Source organism: Marmota flaviventris, unplaced genomic scaffold (genome assembly GCF_047511675.1).
Source record: "Marmota flaviventris isolate mMarFla1 unplaced genomic scaffold, mMarFla1.hap1 Scaffold_55, whole genome shotgun sequence".
NCBI lineage: Eukaryota > Metazoa > Chordata > Mammalia > Rodentia > Sciuridae > Marmota > Marmota flaviventris.
Window position 1 is genome coordinate 1,003,614 of NW_027288355.1, and position 27,284 is coordinate 1,030,897.

The following is a 27,284-nucleotide window of genomic DNA, read 5'->3' on the forward strand; positions in this document are numbered from 1 at the left end:
TGTTTGGGGTGATGGGAAAAAAATGAAAATAGTGGTGATATTGCACAACATTGCAAACAGAATCAATGCCAGTAAATAACACACTTACTATAATGATTAAAATGACCAATTTTATATTATCTATATTTTAGCGCAATTTTAAAAATTCAACATGAATTATGCAAAAAAATACATTGAGTTGTAGACTTTAAATGGGCAAACTGTATGCTATGTAAATCATATCTCAATGAAGCTATTTAAAATGAGAAGTTTAAAGAAGCAACTCAGTGGTACACACAAGATAGGTACATCTCAAACCCAGTGTGTTGAGCGACAGAAACAAGGCACCACAGCCTGTCACATGCAAGTCCTCTGAATTTCAACCCAGCTTCACTGTGTGAATGGCGGTTGGCTTTCATGGGTACAGACTAACTAAAAGGAGCAGGAGGAAACTAACTGGGGACAACAGAGCTTGTATTTTAGGAGGGAGGACGATCACCAGGCACAAGTACAGCAATGTGCCACATAAGACATTTCAGTCAGTGACATCCCACGTACAGCCGTGGTCCTGTAAGATCCCAATATATCACTTGGGAGGCTGAGGCAGGAGGATCACAGGTGCAGATCAGCCTGGACAACGCAGCTCATGGTAAAGCACCTGCTTCTCATGGCCAAGGCTCAGGGTTCAATCCTTGGTACAATGTTTACATGAAGCTGAAAGACTTCTGTCACCAACGGCTTCAAGGCCATCATAAATTCATGTCTAGAGTGAGCTGACGTAAATTAATTTACTGCACAAAGTCATACAAAGTGTAGCGCATACTGTCATGTGTAGTACATGACATTTGAGGACAATAAGTGACCATATTAAAGGGTGATATGTTTACTGTTAACTGAAGTTTTTATCATTATTTCAGAGTGGACTCCTACTTACACTGTGCTTCCATTAGACTCGTGTCTCCAGTTTATTACTTTTCTGAGGGGGGGGGGGCGGGGCATACCCAGGATTGAACCAGAGCAAGCACTTGACCATGAGCTACCTCCCCAGCCCTTTTTGTTTTACCTTGAGACAGGATCTGGCTAAGTTGCCAAGGCTGGCCTCAAACTCCCAATCCTCTGCTGGCCTCAGCCTCCGTAGGAGCTAGGATTATAAGTGTGCGCCTCTACACAGGGCACTGTGTTGCTTGACAGTACAAGAGGCCACCCAGTGATGGGCCTGCACCACCTGGGCGGTGCGTCATCACACTGCGTGATGTCCCCACAATAAAGTCACCTGACAACTCGTTTCTCCAAACACTTTCCTGTTGCTAAGTGATACCTGGCCATATCTGTTGAAAACCACCTGCTGGCCATTCAGAAGGTGTGCATGTCACCAGTATAAATTACACCTCCATCAAGTGCCACGAACGTAAAGCAGGGCTTGAAGATGACAAGGCACTGCCAGCACTGGGACAGGTGGGGACAGAATTAGGAGGCACACCAGAAGTCACCTGCATAAAATGACACAGTGAGTGAAGTGGCATCTCCCGGTGCCCCAGGACAGGCTCAGAAGTGACTGAGGTGGGGGATTAGACACCTGATGGGCATGGGGAAAGTAGGGGCCTGGCTTCTGACCTGGGCCCCATGAAAAATAAAAGAGCCAGAAAACCCAGGCCTCTGGGTAAATGTAGCAAGGTCCAGAAACTCAAAAAGAATTTTTTAAAAATCCCACACGCATCTGAGATATATCCAACTTGCATTAGAGGTTCATATTAGAAAGAATAATTAATTTCCAAGGGTGCTGGCAAATAATTAAGTCATTTTGTTGTTTTGGTTTGATTTTTTTCTAGCCTAGAACAATCTGTTCTACTCATGCCAAGAATAATAGACTCCCCCGCGCCCCCAGGCACAGGCAAGACGGGATCTTGTCAGTTAGTTGATCCCCCATACAGGGTCTGTGGCCAGGAGTCTCACCAGATCCCACCACCCACCACACCCTGTACCTATGTCCAATGCCCAGCCACAGAGAACACACGATCCACTTGGTGATGGTGAGGAGACTCCCCACAGCCCATCCAGTCTCCTTCCCAAGCAAGCTCAGGACCAGACACCTTCCATCAGCAGATGCTCCAGGCCAGGCTGCTTAGCTCAGGAGCTCTGGTTAATGCAGGCAGACCTTCTGCTGGCCTGGGAACCTCCATGCCATGCCCTCCCTCCCTGTCTGCAGCCTTACATCCAGAACAACTCCTTCACCACCACTGCACAGCCCTTCCCATCCTCCACCACCAAGAAAACCCCAGTTCTGCTCCTGGACCTTGCAACCATCCACCTCCCTGTCCCCACCCATCTGTGGTCAGGTCCTGCCTGTTCCACATCCTCCCTGTGGGTAACTCAAGCCCAACCCCACCCAAGCCCCCAGGCCTGGCAGTTTGGGCTCCAGGCAACATAATGTCAGAGAATCCCTCTCCTGTTACCTCCTGCTCTCCCAGTAACCCTTCCTCCAGGTCTCTGTCTTAGCCACCTCAAACCCTCTATGGCCCTGAAGGTCTTCCAGATCATACAGGGATGAGCACAGCTGCACAGAGGAAGAGGAAGGCAAAAAGGATCATGGGAATAACATGTGTTCTGAAGATCCCCATATGTCACAAGCCATCCCCTCTCAACCTCTTCTTAACCAGGAAATGAGAAACTACACTGAATAGGGAATATCCTCACCACAAGGAAGACAATGGCGGCCCCTGGTCAGCCAGAAGAAACCCTCGCCCGTTTCTCACTACCGCCACAGGTGGCCCCTCGACATTTGGTCTCTCCAGCTTTGCTCACTATAGAGACATTGACTGGATCTGATTCTGACTCCTCACCACCCCAGCACATGATATGACACCACAGGTAGGTCCAGAGACAGCCCAAAAACCAGCCTGATGGATACAGCAGTCTTGTGGCAGAGAGGAGCTGTTCTCGGTGGGAGGAGGCAGGGGAGAGTGTGTGAACAGGGGCACAGGCAAGGCCACCTGGAATAGGGTCCAGGGTCAGGGGTGTTGAACTCTGAGCTGGGGTGGGGGAATCTCAAAGGTGGGTGAGGGAGATGGGGTTTGAGTAAGGGTCAGGCCTGAGCCAGGTGCCTGGGGGAGGGAGCTGGGGATGGAATCAGGGGTCTGGAGGGGAGTAGGGTTGGGGGAGCTGAGCTAGAGCACAAGGTGAATGAGAGGCCGGGCCCAGGAGGAGCCACAGTGAGCCGGGGCTGGTATGGGCTGGATAAGCTACAGTTCACAGGAAGTTTAGGCCTAAAATGCAACCAAATATTAGCAAGGTTTTAGCTTGTCTCCAGCAGGCCAGTGGCTTGTCCCTCCAAATGCTCCTCTGTTATCTTCTCCAGTGCTTTTCCAGTGCAGCCCCATCTCCGTGGCCTTGCATGCACACAATCCTGGCCAATGCACTGATTTATCTCCAGGAACACTGATGTCCAGGCTGGGAAACCCACAAAGGAGGGCAGGTACTGGGTACCTGGGGTGAAAACACCAGATGCCACAAGCCAGGGCCCCACAACTCTGGGGCAGGATGATGCTGAGGGTCCTTGCAAGGAAAATGGCGCCTGCTGGGCTGAGGGCCAGGAAGAGCTGCACCAGCTCTCTCAGGAACCTGAGACACAAAGAAGGTGGGAACCCGGTTCTGGAGGAAGAGCTGTGGGATGGTCAGTGACCCCTGAACATGCCTGCAGCAGTAAGGGGGCCCCCTCAGCAAAAGACACAATGAAACAGGACTGCAGCAAGTGTCCTCACTGGGCCCTGGGATTGCAACCCCCACACACACACCCAGGTGACTGATGGGTGCTAGGTGGTCCATCTGCATGGTTATAGCTGGTCCTCTGGGAACCCAGGCAGATCAGAAGGAGGGACTAGAGGAAGGGAAGCCATCCTGCTGGCCAGCTGCACTCCTCAATGTTGTCCACAGCTTGTCCTTCCTGACTCTGCTCTGGGCCAGATGCCACTCTCCTTGTCTCCTGGGACATGGGGGGTCTTCTGGTCCTTGCAGTGACTCACCTCAAGCATAGGATGGCCCTCATGACCTCCCACTGCCCTTCCCACACTTCTGCAAAGAGATCCTCACTAAAGTCCCCTGCACCTGCCCACCAGAGCAGACCATCTCTTCCCTGCTAGGAGCAGAGAACTGCAGGTCTCCCTCTCACCATGTCAGGCCTCCTGCTCCCTGGTGCTCTCAGTGCTCAGCTAAGGCTGGCGACCCCTACTGCTGAGGCACCTGCCCCACCTTTAGACAGACAGGTGGGACCCTCAGAGAAGAAGCAAGAGGTCCTGTGCCATCCTCCATGCAAGATTCAGGCTGGTGGGAGGCCCTGGCCTCTTGTGGCCTGGTCTCGTTAGCAGGTCACAGATTGCTAGGGACAGGGCTGGCAGTGCTCTCCTCCTGACCCCAGACTGGAAACCTCAACACAGCTGTCAACATAGGAATCTGTGCTGGCAAGTACAGTGCACTGCTGGGCTACAGCCCCATCCAGGGTCCCGTGTCGTTCCCAAGAAAGTCCAAATGAGAACACAGCACAATGGACAGAGAGGTGAGCCCTTCATACAGCTCCACGTGTTCAACTTCCAGAACAGTCTTTTTCCCTCAGAAGCTGCTCTTCCTCCTTTTTTTGATGTTCAATTTCCCTTTTTATTCTTGGTCCCTATCAAGTACCATGGAGGGGCCAGTTATACGTGCCCCTCCATCATTCTGAACTCAGAAGCATGTCAGCTGATCCAATGTGGATCTAATGTCTTCAGTAGAAAGACCAGCATCCCTTTGTTAGTTCAAGAGTTAACTATTTCAGTGTACCTGGCACCATGCTCAGAAAGGCCCTTTCAGGACCAACTCTGTTCCTGGCCTCAGTGGCATCCTGTCAGTGGCAGCTGCTTTGAGAGCAGGTATTCGCTTTGCACATTTGCAAAAATAAAAACTGACTGTGCTGTGCAATCAAGTATTCAAAATACCTAGCAATTTGCTTAGTTTACACTCATTCAGTCACCAGGAACCTCGACTTTTACTGTGAGGGAAATCATGGCTGGCAAGGGATATGAATGGAACACACATTTGCAAATCAAGCCCAGTAACATACATGCTGTTCCTTCAAATGACTAAATGCAAACATAAAAGAAACAAATCACTCAGCAACCAACATCATCAAAGAGATCCCACGTCAGTGCCAGGGAGAAGCCAGAGTTCACCTGCTCACAGTTTTCTGAAACACGCTCCAAGCAGGGCCCATTGACTTCTGGCCCACGTCTCACTCCCCAGTTCCCAAATCCCTCTTTAAGAGAGCTGTACATTCACTAGGATCACTCCCTCCCAAGCCGATGGCACCATGGGACTCATTATGCCTATGTTACTGACAGTTAGCTGTCACAAGCCATTGCTGCCACTGATTTACCCTGGCTTCAGCTCTATTATTTGAAGTTACACCTGCCCCTCCATCTTTTTGAAATCAGAAGCATGCCAGCTGATCAAATTCTCCCAATATCCACCTGCAAATTTTCTAATACCTGAACCAATGTCCTAAGTGAAATAAAGCCTATGCTGTATCCAAATTGCAAAAGTGAGGCTATGAAAGTCAGACCAATTCTGTTTTCTTTTCCTTAAAGAGGCACAATGAATTAACAGCTATAGCTTTATGAAAAAAAAAAAAAAGAAAATTAAAAAAAAGAAAAGAAAAAAAAACACCAAGTAAAATGTATGCTATAGCAATTTAAAATGCATTATTGGTCAGAAAAGGAGAGGCAATCCTAGACTGACTCACCAGCTGACTCTTCAACCAAGGATAGAGTCGTTTGTTTTTTGAACTTGAATGTTAATTCCAGCTTTATTCATAAAGGCCTCAAGCTGGACACAACAAAATGTCCGTTAAAAGATTGATAGAGCCAGGTGCACTAGTGAATGCCTGTAATCCCAGCAAATGGGGAGACTAAGGCAGGAGGATGACAAGTTCAAGGTCAGGTTTTGCAACTTAGCTAGGCCCTTAGCAACTTGGTCAAAATAAAAAACAGAAAGGGCTGGGGATGCAGCTCAGTGGTAAAACCTGGGTTCAATCCCAGATCCCCAGTAGCAAACCAACCAACCAATAAATAAATAAATAAACAAGGTGAGATATCTCCACACAATGGATTTTGTTAAACGATAAAAAGCAATGAACTACTTGCTGAAATGACAGGGATGGGATTTCACAAATATTAGGCTCAGTGAAGAAACCAGACTTGATGTACAACCTACCAAACAATTCCATTTACATAAAAATAACAACATAAAAATAACCACATAAACGTTATTTGTTTTCAACCTGTAAGATCAAATTCTAAAACTGAGATAATAAACACCATGACAAAGTTAAGGAAATGTCGTTAAGCTCATCACTGGAAAAGGAGTAAAGACAAGGACAGTGGATGTGGAGAGGAGAAGGGAACAGGTTAGGAAGGTCCTTACCAGTCAAAAAATGCTGGCTACAATTGATGGATTGATGGAAAGGAGTTGATGTTGAAATAAAATATATTATACAAGGAACTAAAACATACACAGGCAGAATTATGGGTGGATGTGTCTGACTGGAGCCAGGGAAAAGTAAGGTAGTAGCAAAAAACTCCATCTGTCACAGCAAGGAACCCTAAGTATTGTCCTGAAGGGATAAACCAAGACAGGTCACTAGAGCAGGCTGCATACCGGCAGCCAGGGACCACAGACAGGGAAAGGAGAAGTGGTCACAAGCGATGGCCCTAAACAGCAGACAGGTGGGCTGAGGTCAGAAAGAGTAACGGCCGCTTTCACTCCCAGCCCCTATGGACTCTCTGTTCTATCACATGCACATACCATCTTAACAAAAATGAGGAAGAGAAAAAGTAGAATACTAAAAAGAATAAAAACACAAACAAATTGGGGGGGGGGAAAGAGAGCAGGTGGTCCAGAATAAGACCCTTCCTTTAAAGGCACATATGTGTTCTAGGAATAATCTGGACAACAGATGAAATATTTCATCAACATTGCTGGAAAAGTGAATGATTGAGCAAGACACATACCATGAATCAAAATATAAAAAAAAGGACTAAAACGTTAAAGGCAAAAATTAATGTTAGCACACATCAATATCCTAAGGCATCTGCTGATCATGAGATGAGGAAGGATCTCAAAAGCATAAAAACAATGAATGAAATGCCAATAAATACACAAATGTATTTAACTGCATAAAGCACAATATTCACTTATATCAAAAAAATCATAAGCAGCTGGGTGCAGTGACACATGCCTGTAATTCCAGCAATTTGGGAGGCTGAGGCAGGAAGATTCCAAGTTCAAAGCCAGTCTCAGCAACTTAGCAAGGCCCTAAGTAACTTTGCGAGACTCTGTTTCAAAGTAAAAAATAAAAAGGGCTGGGGATGTGGCTCAGTGGTTAAGCACCTCTGGGTTCAATCCCTGGTAGAAAAAAAAAATCATGAGCAAAACCAGGTATGGTAGGTACACCTGTAATCCCAGCTACTCGGGCAGCCAAGACAGGAGGATTCCAAGACTGAGGACACCCTGAAAAACTTAGCTAGACCCTGCCCCAAAATAAAAAGTCAAAAAGGCTGGACACTTGCTTAGCACACATGAGGTGCTTAGTTCAATCCCTAATACTGTGAAAAAATCATAAGCCAAACTAAAAGGCAATCAAAAATCAGCAATCAAAATTAATAACATAAAGTTTATTTAAATATCAACAAAATATATTGAATATTAACATGAAAACACCAAGAATACAGTTTTTCAAATGAGTAAAGAACAGAAAACCCCCAAATTAGCTAAGAGCTAATAAATATGTGAACTATGTAGAACCTCACTAATAAGCAAAGTCATGTAAATAACACTATTAACAGGAAACCAGATACTAAACAGTAAGAATCATACTTTAGAACTTCACAGAAAACTGATCACTCAATCAGCAGTGCTGGACTAACACCTGGCCATATGGGCAAGGGTGAGGTTGGATCTCCACCTCATCTCTTATGCCAAAATGAATCATTGAATACACAACAACACTGGAAGAAAATGTAGATGATGACTTGGATAAACTTGGCTTAGCAAAAGCAACTGAAGCATGATAACACAGCCAGAGACCACAAAGAATAAGACAGATAAATCTGACTCTACAAAAATTCAAACCTTCTCAGCAAAACACTGGAAAACAGACCAGGGACTTTCTCTTTCAGCCATAAGACACTAGCTTCAATCAGACCCTCTGCCACTGAGATCAAGTAACAGCACTGACTCCACTTGTTAAATATCCATTCAGAGGCATCGCATTTCCAACACAACCAGGTCTCACAGCCCCCTGCCCAGGAATAAGGTCACATCCTGAAGATGGGCTGCCATTCTGGTCACTATCCTCAGGTGGCATTTGTGAATTCACATGGCTGTGAGGCTCAGAAACCACACAGAGAGCAGCAGGGAAGCATCAGAGCTCGGCTGAGCCTCCAGAGAGACAGTCTGAAGATCAGGGAGTTCACGGCTGCATGTGCAATACATGGCATACATTATTTTGTGCTAGGTTTTTATCCTATTATTTTAAAACCCATTTCAATTTCAAATAATAATTATAGCAACTATTTTAAAACTGGACAATATGTTATAGAAGAAATGTGTTTATTATAGATGCAATGTTTTTAAATAACTCCATATAAGCATATAAACTATATAAATTAAAAATGAAAATTTATTTTCTCTTGTTCCCTAGTCTCACAGTTTTACACATTCTTAACTTTATTTGTTTTGAATACTAAAATTTAAGAGATAATTTCATCTGTCTTTTGATTCATTACCATTAGAAATCATTGATGCTCCATTAAAAATGATAATTTACATAGTTCATTTGAGCTCCATTTTTCTTTCTCCTGCTCCTTCAATTTTCCCTGGCTACACAATTTTTAATAATATTGTTTTAAAATCTTTTAATAGACACCAATTTTTTAGGTGATCTAATTAATATCTGGTTCTTGACATGTCTTATTTAGGTGGTATCTAGTGATCCTTGATCATGAAAGCTTTATACACAAGTGCCAATTTTTATTTATGAACATTTACTTTATATGATGGGGCTACATTGCTATACAATTACAGTAAGTTTTGTATTTTCTTTCTATAAATTGATTACTTATAAAATGGATAAAATGTGATAATTTTGGTATGTATGTATTATTTAAGTAATAAAGCATGTAGTGCAGGGCTGGGGATGTGGCTCAAGTGGTAGTGTGCTCGCCTTGCATGCCTGCGGCCCGGGTTCGATCCTCAGCACCACATGCAAACAAAGATGTTGTGTCCGCCAATAACTAAAAAATAAATATTAAAAATAATTCTCTCTCTCTCTCTCTTAAAAAAAGCATGTAGTGCAATTGGTCTCAAGAAGGAAATGCAATTCAATTAATAAATAATTTCTGAATAAAAAGAAAATCTTAATATTCGAGGTTTAGTAGACATTCTTTTTAATTTCATTTTCCATTCCCTTGCATGTGAATTTTCAATGCAGTTTTCTGATATAACGTTATTTAAATCTTGAGGATATCAGGTGAACTTTTAAATCACATTGAAAATTTTCATACATATCTCCATTTCTTATTTTGAAATCCTCCTTAGGACAAATTGAGGGAGTAGAATGAATCAAATACTGTTTGCAAATACCTTTCATACTCAGTCTACATATTACTGAATCATATTAAAAACAGTTTAAGCAAAGATGCTTCTAGAAATAAATACATGTAACAGTTTATCACCTTGCTCCCAGCATTTGATTTCTGTTGAAAAATATTGGCTATATTAGAGAATATGTTATTTCAAGTTTATATTGTATTTACATACCAAGTATGAGTGACTATTGGAGATGACAAGGGGAGTGACTTTTGGTAAATGTATTTACTGTAACTTTCCCTTTGGTATTTCCCTTCACAATTGTAATATTCATTTTGAGAATATTATATAAATCCTAGTGATGTCAGAGGATTAAAAGCAGAAGCTAACTTCTGTTGAAATTGTAATAATTTAAAAGATAATTTCATCTATTTTTGATTCACTACCTTTAGACGCCATTGATGCCCCATTAAAAATTGTAATTAACATTCTTCATTTGAGCTCCATTTTAACATTCTCCATTGCAATTAACATACTTCATTTGAGCTCCAACTATAATAAAATAGAAAGCTAATACTCACCAAGGAAAAATCATGAGTGATAATATTATGCCTACTCTTTACATTTATTTCATTACTAAAACCTATGTCACTTCTTTTAATAATGTTTATATTATACGTCAAATTGCTGAGCAGCCATGCCTACTTCGATATCCATCATGCATCACAATCTCAGTATTCTAAACAAAACTTGTCATCTTCTAGTAGGTTTTTTCTTCTTTTAGATTCTCTGTCCCAATGACATAGTTATCAAAATAATTTTCTATAAAGCCCCTATGTGTCCTTGACACTTAACCTCAGACAATCATCTATCTCAAGTTCAAGAAATTCTACTACTAAATAATTTCCAAATCTATCTCTTCTATTTTAGTTGCTAGTGTTTTACTCCAGGACCTAATAAATGTTTTTTCAGAATCAGTGCAATAACATTTTAAAAGTAGTCTCTCCTCTTATTTTGTTTCACTTAATAAATATTCCATATTGCAGCAAAACTAATCTTTCCAAACTAGAATGAGATTGTGCTTTACTGCTTCTTTACAAATTCAAGGTAATTTAAAATGCATTACCATCATTCATTTGGTTCTTCATGATCTGTAGACTGGCTATGTTTACTGTGTACCAATTTCCAGGACACTATAATCCACCCCACCCCAAAATATTACTTTCTGCCTAATGAATCTGATAAACTCTCACAGGTAAGTTTGTGTTTTATTATACTTCAACCAAGTTTAAACAAAAATCTACTCTACAATCTTCTTCATCTTGTTTAGGATCATTATTCTTGTGATTTAAAAGGAAAATGATTTTATACATTTCACTTTTTGCATCTGGTGCAAAAAAATTGGTTTGATGCCTGCAGTTACAATGTAAATTGGCTTTCCATATTTTCATTCTTTCTAAATGAGCTGAGAAAAGCAAACATGGTGAACTTCTTAGAGAAAAAAACACCTAGTTTTCATTTATCTAATGCAACCAATTTATTGTAAAATAATTTCAGGACAGAATTTCTTGATAAGGAATTTTACCCTCGAAAGTCAATCACAAAAATACATCAGTGAAGGAAGCACCTGCCTATCAAGAAGCTGTTCTATATTTTCTTTCTATTATAACACATTTCTCTGAAAGAAACTTTTTAGCAACCCTAAATATTATTATTGCATACAATACCATCTCCATTAAGTTTATTATGAAGTACCATATGTTTTAGTTTGGTCTTTTAAAGCAAAGAGAAGAGTACTTTTTTTTTAAAGTAATGTTTTTATAAAGTAAACTTATGAGCAATTAAATTTAATTTTGTATTTTATTTTCAAATATTGACAATTCTTGTTTCTCAAGAATTATATATATTTTTTTTTCATTTTTAAAATAACCCAGGGAAAAAGTGTATGTAGTGGGGCTAAATACTTTACTCGGAGTATGTAAACACAACTCTAGAGTTCTTTTTTTTTTTTTTTTTTAGAAGTAACATTTTTATTTGTATGTTTAGATTATTATACGTGGTCCCAGAAAATAATATTTAGAAGAAATCTTGAGTAACATCATAAGTAAGCTTGAACTAATATATGAACAACTCAATAAAGAGACAGTGGCTATTTTCTGGGGCTCATGGGACATTTTCAAATGTCAACCATGTGTTAAAGCACACATATGCCAAGCCAACTCAGAATCATTTCATACATGGCATCCTCTTAGTGTAATGTAATAATGTCATAAATCAATAGTAATATAGATTGTCAAATGATTTTGTCTATCTAAAAAAAACATTCCAAGTAACCCATAGGTTAAGGTGAAATCATGAGGAAGATTATGAGATATTTAGAGATGGACAGCAGAGGAGGCACCACAGGGCAGTAGTCATGCCACAGCCCCAGACAGTATGGATGGGATACTTAGAACCCCCAAGACAGCCATCAGGTAAGGAGGAAAAATCAAAAGAAAGAGGATTAACTTTTCAAGAGGAAAACCTAGAAATAGAGCAAGATAGTAAATGTGTGGTGGGGGCAGAAAGAATGACATTTAGAGGAAAATATCCATGAAAGAGAGCAACATTAACAATCAAAAACTCAGTGGGGTGTGGGAGGAAGCAATATTTTCAAAGTTTTTCTTTAAGAGAGGTCTTTATAGTATTGATCAAAGTATATATATATATATATATATATATATATATATATATATATATATATATATACACACACACACACACACACACACACACACACATAAGTACATAAACACAGAGAGAAATAATTCATAAGTTTATGAAGTTGGAGCCCTACCTCACACCATATATAAAACAACTCAAAATAGGTTGCACCTAAAATGTAAGATCTAAACACATAAAACTCTTAGAAAAACATAGGCATGAATTTTCCTGTGTTTGGAATAGAGAATGATTTCTTAGATCTGACATCAAAAACACAAGTGACAACAACAAAAAAGTAAATTGGACTTTATCCAAATGGAAAACTTGTGTACCATGAAGGACATCATCACAAAAGTGTACGGGGCTGGGACGTAGCTCAGTGGTACAGTGCTCACCTAGAAAGTGTGAGGCTCTGTGTTCAAAACCCAGTACTGAAAATAAGAGAAAGAAAGAAAGAGAAAAATAACTGATAGCCATTGAATGGGGGGATATTTGTAAATTTTATATGATGGATTTATATCTTTAATGTATTAATGTATTAATATATAAAGAATTCTTGCAATGCAAAAATAAACAGGCAACCCAATTAAATATTGGGCAAAAAATCTGACAGATAATTCTCAAAAGAATTTATACAAATGATTATTAAATATAAAGAGAAGATCAGCATCATGAGTCATCTGGGAATTGCAAATCAAAGCTGCAATGAGATACTACTTCACATCTATTAAGGTGGCTGTCACCAAAACCAGATAATAAGTACAAGTGAGGATGTAAAGAAAGTTGACCCCATGCACTGCAGATGGGATTGTACAATTTTGCAACCTCTTTGGAAAAGAGTTTGGCAATTCCTCAAAGGATTAAAAATAGAGTTAAAATAGATACCATAGGGATTTACCCCAGAGAAATGAAAGCCCACTAAATTAAAACTGTTGCACCAACTTTCACAGCAGCATTATCCATAGTAGCAAAAATGTGGCAACAACTTGAATGTCCATCAACCTATGAATGGATACATAAATGCGGTCTATCCATATAATGGAACATTCTTTTTTTTTTTCCTTCAATTTTTATTGTTGGTTGTTCAAAACATTACATAGTTCTTGATATATCATATTTCACACTTTGATTCAAGTGGGTTATGAACTCCCATTTTTACCCCGTATACAGATTGCAGCATCACATCGGTTACACATCCACTGTTTTACATATTGCTATACTAGTGTCTGTTGTATTCTGCTGCCTTTCCTATCCTCTACTATCCCCCATCCCCTCCCCTCCCCTCCCATCTTCTCTTTCTACCCCATCTACTACAATTCATTTCTACCCCTTGTTTTTTTTCCCCTTTCCCCTCACTTCCTCTTGTATGTAATTTTGTATAACCATGAGGGTCTCCTTCCATTTCCATGCAATTTCCCTTCTCTCTCCTTTTCCCTACCACCTCTCATCCCTGTTTAATGTTAATCTTCTTCTAATGCTCTTCCTCCCAACTCTGTTCTTAGTTACTCTCCTTATACCAAAGAAAACATTTGTCATTTGTTTTTTTTAGGGATTGGCTAGCTTCACTTAGCATAATCTGCTCTAATGCCATCCATTTCCCTGCAAATTCTATGATTTTGTCATTTTTTAATGCAGAGTAATACTCCATTGTGAATAAATGCCACATTTTTTTTATCCATTCATCTATTGAAGGGCATCTAGGTTGGTTCCACAGTCTTGCTATTGTGAATTGTGCTGCTATGAACATCGATGTAGCAGTGTCCCTGTAGCATGCTCTTTTTAGGTCTTTAGGGAATAGACCGAGAAGGGGAATAGCTGGGTCAAATGGTGGTTCCATTCCCAGCTTTCCAAGAAATCTCCATACTGCTTTCCAAATTAGCTGCACCAATTTGCAGTCCCACCAGCAATGTACAAGTGTACCCTTTTCCCCACATCCTCACCAGCACTTGTTGTTTGACTTCATAATGGCTGCCAATCTTACTGGAGTGAGATGGTATCTTAGGGTGGTTTTGATTTGCATTTCTCTGACTGCTAGAGATGGTGAGCATTTTTTCATGTACTTATTGATTGATTGTATGTCCTCCTCTGAGAAATGTCTGTTCAGGTCCTTGGCCCATTTGTTGACTGGGTTATTTGTTTTCTTATTGTTTAATTTTTTGAGTTCTTTGTATACTCTAGATATTAGGGCTCTATCTGAAGTGTGAGGAGTTAAGATTTGTTCCCAGGATGTAGGCTCCCTATTTACCTCTCTTATTGTTTCTTTAGCTGAGAAAAAACTTTTCAGTTTGAGTAAGTCCCATTTGTTGATTCTACTTATTAACTCTTGTGCTATGGGTGTCCTATTGAGGAATTTGGAGCCCGACCCCACAATATGTAGATCGTAGCCAACTTTTTCTTGTATCAGACGCCATGTCTCTGATTTGATATCAAGCTCCTTGATCCATTTTGAGTTAACTTTTGTGCATGGCGAGGGAAAGGGATTCAGTTTCATTTTTTGCATATGGATTTCCAGTTTTCCTAGCCCCATTTGTTGAAGATGCTATCCTTCCTCCATTTCATGCTTTTAGCCTCTTTATCAAATATAAGATAGTTGTAGTTTTGTGGATTGGTTTCTGTGTCCTCTATTCTGTACCATTGGTCCACCCACCTGTTTTGGTACCAGTACTATGCTGTTTTTGTTACTATTGCTCTGTAGTATAGTTTGATGTCTGGTATTGCTATACCGCCTGATTCACACTTCCTGCTTAGAGTTGTTTTTGCTATTCTGGGTCTTTTATTTTTCCATATGAATTTCATGATTGCTTTCTCTATTTCTACAAGAAATGCCATTGGGATTTTGATTGGCATTGCATTGAACCTATAGAGAACTTTTGGTAATATCACCATTTTGATGATGTTAGTTCTGCCTATCCATGAACAGGGTATATTTTTCCATCTTCTAAGATCTTCTATTTCTCTCTTTAGGGTTCTGTAGTTTTCATTGTATAAGTCTTTCACCTCTTTTGTTAGGTTGATTCCCAAGTATTTTATTTTCTTTGAGGATATTGTGAATGGAGTGGTTGTCCTCATTTCCATTTCAGAGGATTTGTCGCTGATATACAGGAATGCCTTTGATTTATGCATGTTGATTTTATATCCTGCTACTTTGCTGAATTCATTTAGTAGCTCTAATAGTTTCTTTGTAGACCCTTTTGGGTCTGCTAGGTATATAATGATGTTATCTGCAAACAGTGATTATTTAAGTTCTTCTTTTCCTATTTTTATGCCTTTAATTTCTTCGTCTGTCTAATTGCTCTGGCCAGTGTTTTGAGAACTTTGTTGAACAGAAGTGGTGAGAGAGGGCATCCCTGTCTTGTTCCAGATTTTAGAGGGAATTCCTTCAATTTTTCGCCGTCAGAATGATGCTAGCCTCAGGCTTAGCGTAGATTGCTTTTACAATATTGAGGTATGTTCCTGTTATCCCTAGTTTTTCTAGAGTTTTGAACATAAAGGGATGCTGTACTTTGTCAAATGCTTTTTCTGCATCTATCGAGATGATCATATGGTTCTTATCTTTAAGTCTATTGATGTGGTGAATAACATTTATTGATTTCCGTATATTGAACCAGCCTTGCATCCCAGGGATGAATCCTACTTGATCATGGTGCACAATTTTTTTGATATGTTTTTGTATCCGATTCGCCAGAATTTTATTGAAGATTTTTGCATCTAGGTTCATTAGAAATATTGGTCTGTAGTTTTCTTTCTTTGAAGTGTCTTTGTCTGGTTTAGGAATCAGGGTGATGTTGGCCTCGTAGAATGAATTTGGAAGTTCTCCCTCTTTTTCTATTTCCTGAAATGGCTTGAAAAGTATTGGTATTAGTTCCTCTTTAAAGGTTTTGTAAAACTCTGCTGTATACCCATCCGGTCCTGGGCTTTTCTTAGTTCGTAGTCTTTTGATGGTTTCTTATATTTCTTCCATTGATATTGGTCTGTTTAGGTTGTCTATATCCTCCTGACTCAATCTGGGCAGATCATATGACTTAAGAAATTTATTGATGTCTTCACTGTCTTCTATTTTATAGGAGTATGAGGATTCAAAATAATTTCTGATTATCTTCTGTATTTCTGAAGTGTCTGTTGTGATATTGCCTTTTTCATCCCGTATGCTAGTAATTTGAGTTCTCTCTCTTCTTCTCTTCATTAGTATGGCTAAGGGTCTGTCGATCTTATTTATTTTTTCAAAGAACCAACTTTTAGTTTTGTCAATTTTTTCAATTGTTTCTTTTGTTTCGATTTCATTAATTTCAGCTCTGATTTTAATTATTTCATGACTTCTACTTCTTTTGCTGTTGTTTTGCTCTTCTTTTTCTAGGATTTTGAGATGAAGTATGAGGTCATTTATTTGTTGTTTTTTTCTCTTTTTAAGGAATGAACTCCAAGCAATGAATTTTACTCTTAGAACTGCTTTCAATGTGTCCCATAGATTCTGATATGTTGTATCTGTGTTTTCATTTATCTCTAAGAATTTTTTAATTTCCTCCTTGATGTCTTCTATAACCCATTGATCATTCAGTAACCTATTGTTCATTCTCCAAGTGATGCATGATTTTTCCTTCCTTCTTTTATCGTTATTTTCAGATTCATTCCATTATGATCAGATAAGATGCATGGTATTATCTCTACTCCTTTATACTGTCTAAGAGTTGCCCTGTGACATAATATATGATCTTTTTTTGAGAAAGATCCATGTGCTGCTGAGAAAAATGTGTAACTGCTTGATGTTGGGTGGCATATTCTATATATGTCAATTAAGTCTAGGTTATTAATTGTGTTATTGAGTTCTATAGTTTCTTTATTCAACTTTTGTTTGGAAGATCTGTCCAGTCATGAGAGAGGTGTGTTGAAGTCTCCCATAATTATTGTATGGTGGTCTATTAGACTCTTTAACTTGAGAAAGGTTTGTTTGCTGAACATAGCTGCACCATTGTTTGGGGCATATATATTTATGATTGTTATGTCTTGTTGGTGTATGGTTCCCTTGAGCAGTATGTTCCCTCTTTATCCCTTTTGATTAGCTTTGGCTTGAAATCTATTTTATTTGATATGAGTATGGACACTCCTGCTTGTTTCCGAAGTTAATATGAGTGATATGATTTTTCCCAACCTTTCACCTTCAGCCTATGTATGTCTTTTCCTATCAAGTGCGTCTCCTGTAGGCAGCATATTGTTGGGTCTTTTTTTGTGATCCATTCTACTAGCCTGTGTCTCTTAATTGGTGAGTTTAAGCCTTTAACATTTAGGGTTATCATTGAGATATGGATTGTTCTTCCATCCATATTTGTTTATTTATGTTACTTAACATGGTTTGTTTTTCCTCTTTGATTATTTTTCCCCCTTTACTGTACTACCTCCCACTGTTGGTTTTCATTGTTATTTTCCATTTCCTCTTCCTGTAGTGTTTTGCTGAGGATGTTTTGAAGAGATGGTTTTCTATCTGCAAATTCTTTTAACTTTTGTTTATCGTGGAAGGTTTTAATTTCATCTTCCATCCTGAAGCTTAATTTCACTGTATACACAATTCTTGGTTGGAACCCATTTTCTTTCAGCGTTTGAAATATGTTATTCCAGGATCTTCTAGCTTTCAGAGTCTGTGTTGAAAGATAAGCTGTTATCCTGATTGGTTTACCCCTAAATGTAATCTTTTTCCTTTCTCTTGTAGCTTTTAAAATTCTCTCCTTATTCTGTATGTTGGGCATCTTCATTATAATGTGTCTAGGTGTGGATCTCTTATGATTTTGCTGATTCAGCGTCCTGTAGGCTTCTAGGATTTGGGATTCTGTCTCATTCTTCAAGTCTGGGAAGTTTTCTCATATTATTTCATTGAACAGATTGCTCATTCCTTTGGTTTGGACCTCTATACCTTCCTGTATCCCAATGACTCTTAAGTTTGGTCTCTTTATGTTATCCCATATTTCTTGGATGTTCTTCTCATGGTTTCTTAACAGTCTTGCTGAGCTGTCTATGTTCTTTTCAAGTTGAAATACTTTGTCTTCATTGTTTGATGTTCTATCTTCTCAGTGTTCTACTCTGCTGGTAGTATTCTCAATTGAGTTTTTAAGTTGGTTTATTGCTTCCTGCATTTCTAGGATTTCTGTTTGTTTGTTTTTTATAACCTCTATCTCCCTGTATAGTTGATCTTTTGCTTCTTGGATTTGTTTATTTAATTCATTGTTGAAGTGATCTTTCATTGTCTTATTTTGCTGTCTAATGTCTTCCTTGAGACTCCAGATCATCTGAAGCTTGTATATCCTGAATTCTTTACTGACATTCCATCTGCTGCAGATATTACCTCTTCTAACGTTGAGTTGACCTGCATTCCTTGTGGTCCTTTCTTTCCTTGTCTTTTCACACTGCTTGCATTTCTTTCTGCTTGGTGAACCTGTTGTGTTATTGAATTTTCCCCCTATATATTTATATTGCTCTTGTATAGTTGCAAAGTCTCCCTCGCAGGTGTGGGCGGCTCTCTGCCCCTCCTCCAATTGGGGCAATGTGCCTACCATGCCGGCAGGCCACTGGGCCTGTTCTGCCAGTCGGTAGCAGGTCCGCCTACCTTGCAGGCGCAGGCGGTGGCTGTGCCCCTCCGCGGGCCACTGGGCCTGTTCTGCTGGTCGGTCGTAGGTCTGCCTACCTTGCAGGCATGGTCGGCGGCTCTGCCCCTCCCCCAACCAGGGAGATGTGTCTACCACGCTGGTGGGCTGCTGGGCCTGTGCTGCTGGTGGGTCACATGTCCGCCTAACTTGCAGGCGTGGGCAGCGGTTCAGCGGTTCTGCCCCTCCGCGGTCCACTGGGCCTGTTTTGTTGGTGGTCGCAGGTCCGCCTTCCTTGCAGGCACAGGCGGTGGCTCTGCCCCTCCTCGGTCCACTGGGCCTGTTCTGCCAGTCCATCGCAGGTCCGCCTACCTTATAGGCATGGGCAGCAGCTCTGTCCCTCCCCCAACCAGGGCAATGTGTCTACCACGCTGGCGGACCGCTGGGCCTGTCCTTCTTGTGTGTCGCAGGTCTGCCTATCTTGCAGGCACGGGCAGCGGCTCTGCCCCTCCGCGGATTGCTGGGCCTGCTCTGCAGGTGAGTCACAGGTACGCCTATCTTGCATGTGCGGGCAGAGGCTCTGCCCCTCCTTGGGTTGCTGGGCCTGTTCTGCAGGTGGGTCGCATGTCTGCCTACTTTGCAGGCGCGGGCGGTGGCTCTGCCCCCTGTGGGCCGCTGGGCCTGTTTTGTCGGTGGTCGCAGGTCTGTCTCTCTACAGTTCTTTTAAAGTCTATCTTCTTTAATATAAATTCATTAGTCTTTTAATTCAATCAAATTTCAAAGATGTCAGAGCATAATTTTAATCAAACTGCATGCAAATTGAACTGAACTTCCGATTGAATCCCAAGAACTACCAACTAAAATTACTCATCTGGTTAAAAGCTGAGCTCAATGTCCAGCACGTGGAAAGCATTTACTGAATGATGAATACAACCATTATTAGTATGTGCAACTTGGCAACCACTACCACTGCTACTTGATGACCAAGGAAGAAGATAAGAAAAAGGAGAGAAAATATGAAGAAAAGGGAGGAAACAGTGATGGCAGAAAATAAAAGAAAGAAAAAAATGTAAGAAGCAGGGTGAGGAACAAGAAGGAAAAGGGAATCAGGGATAGTAAAAGGGGACAAGAAGAGAGGAGACAAGAAGTAGTACAGTCAGTGTTTCTTGAGACAAGTTGTTTTGGGGATGAGGAGAATTTACAAAATTTAAAGTGGAATTTGAGTAAGTATTAATTTTTCTCCAGTATTTGCTTTTTTGGCAGTACCAACACAAGATAATGTGCTCACGTTAATGTACTTCATCAAACATATATTTTCCATTAATTGCTGTATTTGTTTTAGCCAAATCAATATGGGGTTTTGGGTGACTCAGTGGTAGAGCATGTGCCTAAGCATGCACAGGCTCTGGGTTCAAGCTCAAGCACCATAAAAATAAAAGATGCTTTGGTAAACTAAAATGATGTTTGGAGGTTACTTAGGCTATAAACTAAGTAACAATTACCAGTATTCAATTTTGTACATGAAAGAACAAAAATTTTGATGAGACTTCAAAACTCTTTCCAAATACTGCCTATTAACTGCATGTTTGAAATTTGTGACTTATTTAAAAATTGCATTTAAAAAATTTTGCTTGGTATTTTCACACTATATGAAGTGTCCTTTCAAAGCAATTTTATAAGGTCATCTTTCAGAACGTATATTTTCATTGTACATGGAAATTTTTTCATTGTAAAATAAGCAGATTTTAAACTGTACAATATTATCTAGGTATAAAAAAACTATATATACCATCACAGAATACAGAAAATGAAAAACAAAAACAAAAACAAAAAAAAAAAAAACAAATGACTTAAATGAAGAACGTGAAGTATAGTAAAGGTATCAAACTTTATATATATATATATATATATATATATATATATATATATATATATATATATATATATATAAATTCCTTATATAATTAATACATTCTGAATATAGATACAAGTTCAACATGCACACACATCTGTATATATTCCCCCAAGATAGCAGGTGTTCAACAAGATGTCCAACTTGTATAGGTTACTGCCTCAAAAAATGATGCCAAGAATCCACAGGATTAGAAAAATGGACTACAGGATCTAAAACAACAACAACACTAACAAGTATATTTTAAACTGCTCTGTTGAGGGAGTGAGTGGCCAGCTTAGGGCAGAGAAGAGCTAGAGGCAACACAGGAAGATCAGTTCCAATTCTTCTTTAGCTCTCCCCAACCCATTTCCCACCTCTTTGCCTTTGGACTCTTATTGCCTATCCTTTTGCCCTCACACCATTGCTGTGGGGATCTTCTTGGGCAAGAGTTCTTCTGTGTAAAGTTAAAGTAGGTGGAGGCTGACATGCTTTGTGCATTCAGTCGTTTACTTCTCTAATCTAACTCCCAGTGTTTGTAGATTGCAACCTGGCAAAACTGTCTTCTATCTACATTCCAACATAAAAAAAGAACTTGGGGTGCCATCTTGACCACAGTTATTTTCTGCTGGGCTATTTCAAAATCAAGTGATAGCTGTCTTATGATGCACTGCATGGGTCTTTCTGTCAAAAAGTCCATGTCCCATGCCCTGTCCCACACACAAGATTCTTCAGCTTTCTTACAGAGATAAACACTATGTTCTGGCCTTTGGTTCTTCTCCAAAACCAAAGAACCAATAAAGGTAGTGGAATAATTTTAAATAAATATAATAAACTATGATTCACGAATATATAAATGTAAGAAAAGAGAAAGATTACTCATGTCACCAGAAGTAAGTAATATTCTGGGCATCATAGAGATGGTAAAGACATGAGGTTTACTAATGCTCTTCTTTTCTAAGAGGGAAGATACAGCCACTGATATATTAGGGAAACAGAAGTATTGTTTGTGTCTCTAAAGAGAAACAGAAATAAAATTATTGTATAAAACTTTAAACACCAGAAGAAAATATTATAGAAGTTAATTAAAAGAGCACAGCAAGTACAAGAAATAGAAAGAACATTAAATAATATGGCAGAATAAAAATCTAGTTAGAAATTAAAACAAATGAAGATGGATTAAAGTAACCAAATAAAAGACAAGGATCCATAAATTCCACAAAGGAAAATAAAATCCAACAATGTGTTTTCTGCAATAAATTGAAGACTTGGAAATGCTGAAAAGGACTAAAAACATATGCCTGATAGATATAAATCAAGGGAAAGCTTGAACAAAAGTCTTATGTTCTCACAAGCAAGCAAAAGAATCTTGCTTTGGATGTTTCAGAGCTTTATGTGAGTTTACAGGTGATTTGTATAAATGGTCCTGATCCAATCTAAGTGAAAAAGCAATAATCCAAGAAGAGGGTGGCTAGTGGGGGTGGGGAGAGGAAAAAATAAAAGAGGAAAAAAAAACATGTGAAATAAAGAATTTATAATCAACATTCTGCCATCAGTACAGATGTAATAGTAGGCCAATCCTGCTTTCTAAGAGTAATTCTAATTATAAAGAACCATCTGCCTTGTGGATCTCTCATCTTCAGATTTTATGACGTCAATAATGAAATATGTTTTAAATAATTGTATTTAAATCTATCCAGTGTATTTAAGAGAAAATAGAAAGGGGAGTTTTTCCTTTCAGCTTGCTAAGTGATGTTCATTAATAAAACATGTTATATGGAATGTAATGAAAGAGATCGGATAGAGAGAGTGCCATTGGGGAAGAAAGAAGTTGATGTGACATTGTGGACTACTCTCCTTACAGATCCTGTTGATATTACCTTTCCAGGCAGGAATTATACTGTTCAATGATTTATCATAATGATATAAGTTGAAAAGGGAGATTTTAGAACAAAAATCAAAATTGTTGATCAGTAAAAGAAAAATGCCTTGAAAAATGAGAGTGGACATACGGTTAATCTTTATACTTGTTTTTTTAACTACAGAGAAATGAAATACTTCCTCTTAGCATGAATTCAAAAGAAATCACTGATGAAAATAAATGTCATGTTTAGCCATTGTGCTTATTTTTTCTTCTGATTAATCATGCCACTTGAGAGTAAAAATAGTATTTTGAATATACTAGCATGCATTAAGGAGGTCCTTTCCCTGAGAAATATTTTAGTGTTAGGGGGAATTTGTAGCATGCAGCTGATGTGTTTAAATCCATGACCTGTCTTTATCAAAGTGACTTTATTTTAAGAATGTATTTCTATTCACTAATATTTTAAAACTTTGTAAAAAACCTTCAAAGATTATATATGTGTATAATACATAACACCAGAATTATATAATGGTAGTATTTTGTTCTGAAAATAAAATTTTAAATAAACAATGAAGCAAGAATCAGAGAGGAAGATAGGCAAGGGTTAGATCAAGAGAATGGTGGGATTGAAATGTTAATGCCTTCAGAGCCCTTTCTCCACCCATATCAAGAATAACCCTGCACCTGTTCCAACCTGTTGCTAAGATAACCTGTCCCAGAGATTGTCCCTTCCTATAGGGAGTTGTTAATTGCCTTCCGGCCCTGATGGCTCCAACTTGGCCAATCCATCCCATCTACTGCTCACATTTTGGCCATCACACTGAGCAGCTCCTGGGCCTAGTCACATAAGCAGGAAGGAGAGAGATAAGGGGAAGAGAGCAGGAGAACAAAGGAAGCCTAAGTCTAATTTAAAAAAGGCAGAATGGCCCCACTTCTAGAAACACCATCTATGCCCCCCTTCTCCCTCCTCAGAGAAGTCTATGCTATCCCTTGTTAAGTAAAACCTGCTTTATATGCTTGCCTTAGTGTGCATTTTCTAATGTTCTACTTCAACATATGAGGGAGCAGAACCAGCAGTATCAACAACATAAAATAGAATTATTTTTTAGAAGACTTGAAACTCTAATTAACTGTTTAATTAATCATTTACAAATATCCTTTATCTAAAAATAAACTTTAATCTGAGTATGTTACATCTATATTTTTAAATATATTTTTAAGTTTCCTCAACTTAGCATATTTCCTCACTTTAGCATATTTATATCCTCCCCCTTTTTTTCTTTTTCTGTTTCAATTTCAAAATAGATTATATTATGTGGTAAAATGGTTTGTACATGGTAAGGGTTTCCCCCAGATATCCATCAGGATATTATTATTAATTTATTATATAAAGCAATTATGTTAATTTAAGTGCCTGATTTATGATGATGATACATGTATACCAAGAAGATATAAATAACCACATTTTTTTCAGTTTTTTAACAACTTTCTTATAATCTCTGTCAACATTACCCTAGCTAGTACACCTCAACATTGATTTACATTACTTTTCTAAGGTTCAGTTTTCCTCATAAAATTGGGTTTGTGGCATATTATTTCCCCAATAAGAAGCTTTCAAGTACATGTAAGGAGAAAAATCCTACTAGATTGTACACAGACTGTCTAAAGAGGCCCTCAGCATTGTCCTGCCCATCTCCAGAGTCTGTCAATATATCAAGATATCACTCTGAAGCTTATCTTATGTTTTATGGTACAGATCACCCTTAAGTAGGAAAGTGATCTAGAAGACCTAACCAGTCACATAAGCCCTTCAAAGCAGAGTCCCTTCTCTGGCTGGGACATAAATAAGAGATACTTGAAGCATAGGAACTGATCACCGAGGGCACTCTGAGAACTGAAGAAGCCAAACAAGAAGGAAAGGAGGAGGACTTCAATCCATGAAACAGGTCTCCAGTTGACAACCATCAAGAGCATTGGAACCACAAATATGCAACCCCAAAGAAGTGAATTTTACAGTAGTGAGAAAAGTTACAAGGGGTTCTTGGGTGTTAACTTCAGACTTGTGAGAATGATTGTTTTAAAAGATTTTTTTCTTTATTAAGTCATCAAGTTCATAGTGATTTGGGTCACAGGGATAGAGAACAAATACATACACAAAGGCAGCAGAGTCAGAGAAAGACTTCTTGAGAAAGAAATAACTAACCATAATCCCAAAGTTCAGAAGAAATGTATACATGGTAAAAGAAAGGGAAGTGAGAAGGGCAGAATGAAGATTCCCAGAGGCATGAGTTTGGGGTTTAAGTAGTATTTTGATACAGGAGTGTAGAGATGCGTGCAAAGAGAAAAAAAAAATAATGGAGTCACAAAAGTCAGTTATTCTGTAGTAATAAATTCATTGTTATTCAGAAAGCTATGGTACATTAATTGTGAACTCTAATCCATTAGAAAGTATGCTGGGATTTAAATACATGCACCTTAGTCCTGATATAGTACTAAGAACAGCCCAATGGAATAGAGAGTAGAGACAGGTCAAAGGCTATTTTAACAATCCACATAAGAAAGAATTAGAATTTCAACTAATGAATTTGAATTTGAAAGCTACCCAGAAGATAAATAGAGTATGGAGAGGAAAACTAGGGAGGAAAGAGTGAAGGATTATTCCACTTCTGGCGGGTTTACTAAGGAACTGGAAGTACTCCTCACTGCTGTTCAGAGTTACAAATTTCAGGTAGAACTTCAGGATGAGAAATCTATGCATTACATTTTAATGACATTTATGGAATTCAGCTGAGCTATGTATCAGTTAATTATTTTTAAATGAGAAAAAAATCCAGCTAAAGAAATTTAATAGGCATTGACTACATGGGTATAACATTGGAAGAAAAGGAGGTTTGGTCATCAAATGGATATTTGAGAATTACCAGCATGTTGATATAGTAGAAAACCAAAAAGATTTAAGAACCCTGAGAATATGGGTATAGTAAAAATTAAATAACTATGAAGTAAAATAAAATGAACAGATGAAGAATAAGGAAAAGACACTGTCACAATGGCTTAGAGAGGAAGTAACTTAAATGATTTTAGATGTAATAGAAGTAAAATAAAAATAATATTTTTCATTGGATTTACCAAAAAAAGTAAGTCTTTGTGGATTATAACAAAACAGTCTCAGATGGTATGTGGGGGTCAAAATCTCAATTAGAGAGAGCTAACAAATTAACTGTAAAGTGAAGTAGTAAATTCCCAGCTACACAATTATCAGAATGCAAACTTCTTTCAAGAAACTTGTGAATAGTACAATGAAGATGAGTAACTGACTTAGTCTATTTTTGTGTTGCTATAACAACATACCCGATAGTAGATACTTCATAGAAAAAGAGGATTATATATCTCAGCTCTGGAGGTGGAGGATCATATTGTCAGCATCTATTCTCTTCTGGTAATGGGCTCATTGTGGATGTCATCACAATGGTGTGGAACAGAGAAATCACATGGCAAGATAGCCAGTGGAAGATGGTAGGACCTAGGCTTTCTTTCTATATAACTATCAGCTCTCATGGGAACTAATTCACTTCTATGAGATTTGTCCCACTTCCAGAGATAGCATTATTCCATTCATGAGGACTCAGTCCCTATGATTTAGTTACCTTCCATGGTCCCACTTCTCAAAGATTCTTAATATTGCCATACCAGGAGCCAAAATTTTAGCCCATTAATCTTTACGGGAACATAATATTCATACAAATACAACAGATGATAGAATTGAGATGGTGATAATGATGAAGATGAACATGTGTGTGTAATTTGTTATATATATATATATATATATATATATATATATATATATATATATATATATACACACACACACACATATATATATATATATAATTACATGAAAATTATATAATTATATATAAATCACATATGTATGTGTGTGTGTATATATATATATATATATATATATATATATATATATATATATATATATATATATATATAATTTAGACATGTGATTTTTTAAGTAATTGGTAAATGGGCTAAGAGAGATAAAGGGTGGGAAGAAGAGAGTAGATAAAGATGACCATAAGTTTGTCATTTTTAAAGCTCTCCCAAGAATTTATTGTTATTTTTTAACATGGGGTGGCACTAGTAATGAAGAGATTTACTAGCAAGTACAATTAAACAGTTTTTAAAAGTCCTTTACATTATAAAATACCCCTCTCTACATATTTTGTTGTTACTTGTGACTTGATTCCTGAACAGCTGACTACTTAATTCCATATCTGCTGTGATATTTTCATCTTCACATCACACATACCTAATCATTCAAATGAACTATAGAAGTTACAGTTTAAACCTTGATTAATGCAGTTATGAGAGCAGCCACCACACAGGAAGTATCACTTCATTCAACCATCTTGAGTGCTCATCAAAATTTAGAGATAAGTCAATATCATCAATGTCAAGGTCACTTTTTTTCTCTAATCAGTACATGATGTAGTTCATGGAGACATGCAATTCTCTAAATTCATTTTCACACATGATTAGCTTGCAGTGAGAGAAATATCACCCCCAGACCCTGCTACCCATACTTATTCTCCATTCTATCTGAGCTCTGCAAGTAAAACAACCTTAAAGACTGAAAATTAAGGGACTATATATA

The 27,284-nt window shown here is 38.5% G+C and overlaps 1 pseudogene; it reads right to left on the reverse strand.

Annotated features, from left to right (window-relative positions):
* LOC139704379 (growth factor receptor-bound protein 14-like) overlaps positions 1-19,220 on the reverse strand; it is a 50,015-nt pseudogene extending 30,795 nt beyond the window's left edge.
* Between the last annotated feature and the right edge of the window lie 8,064 nt (positions 19,221-27,284).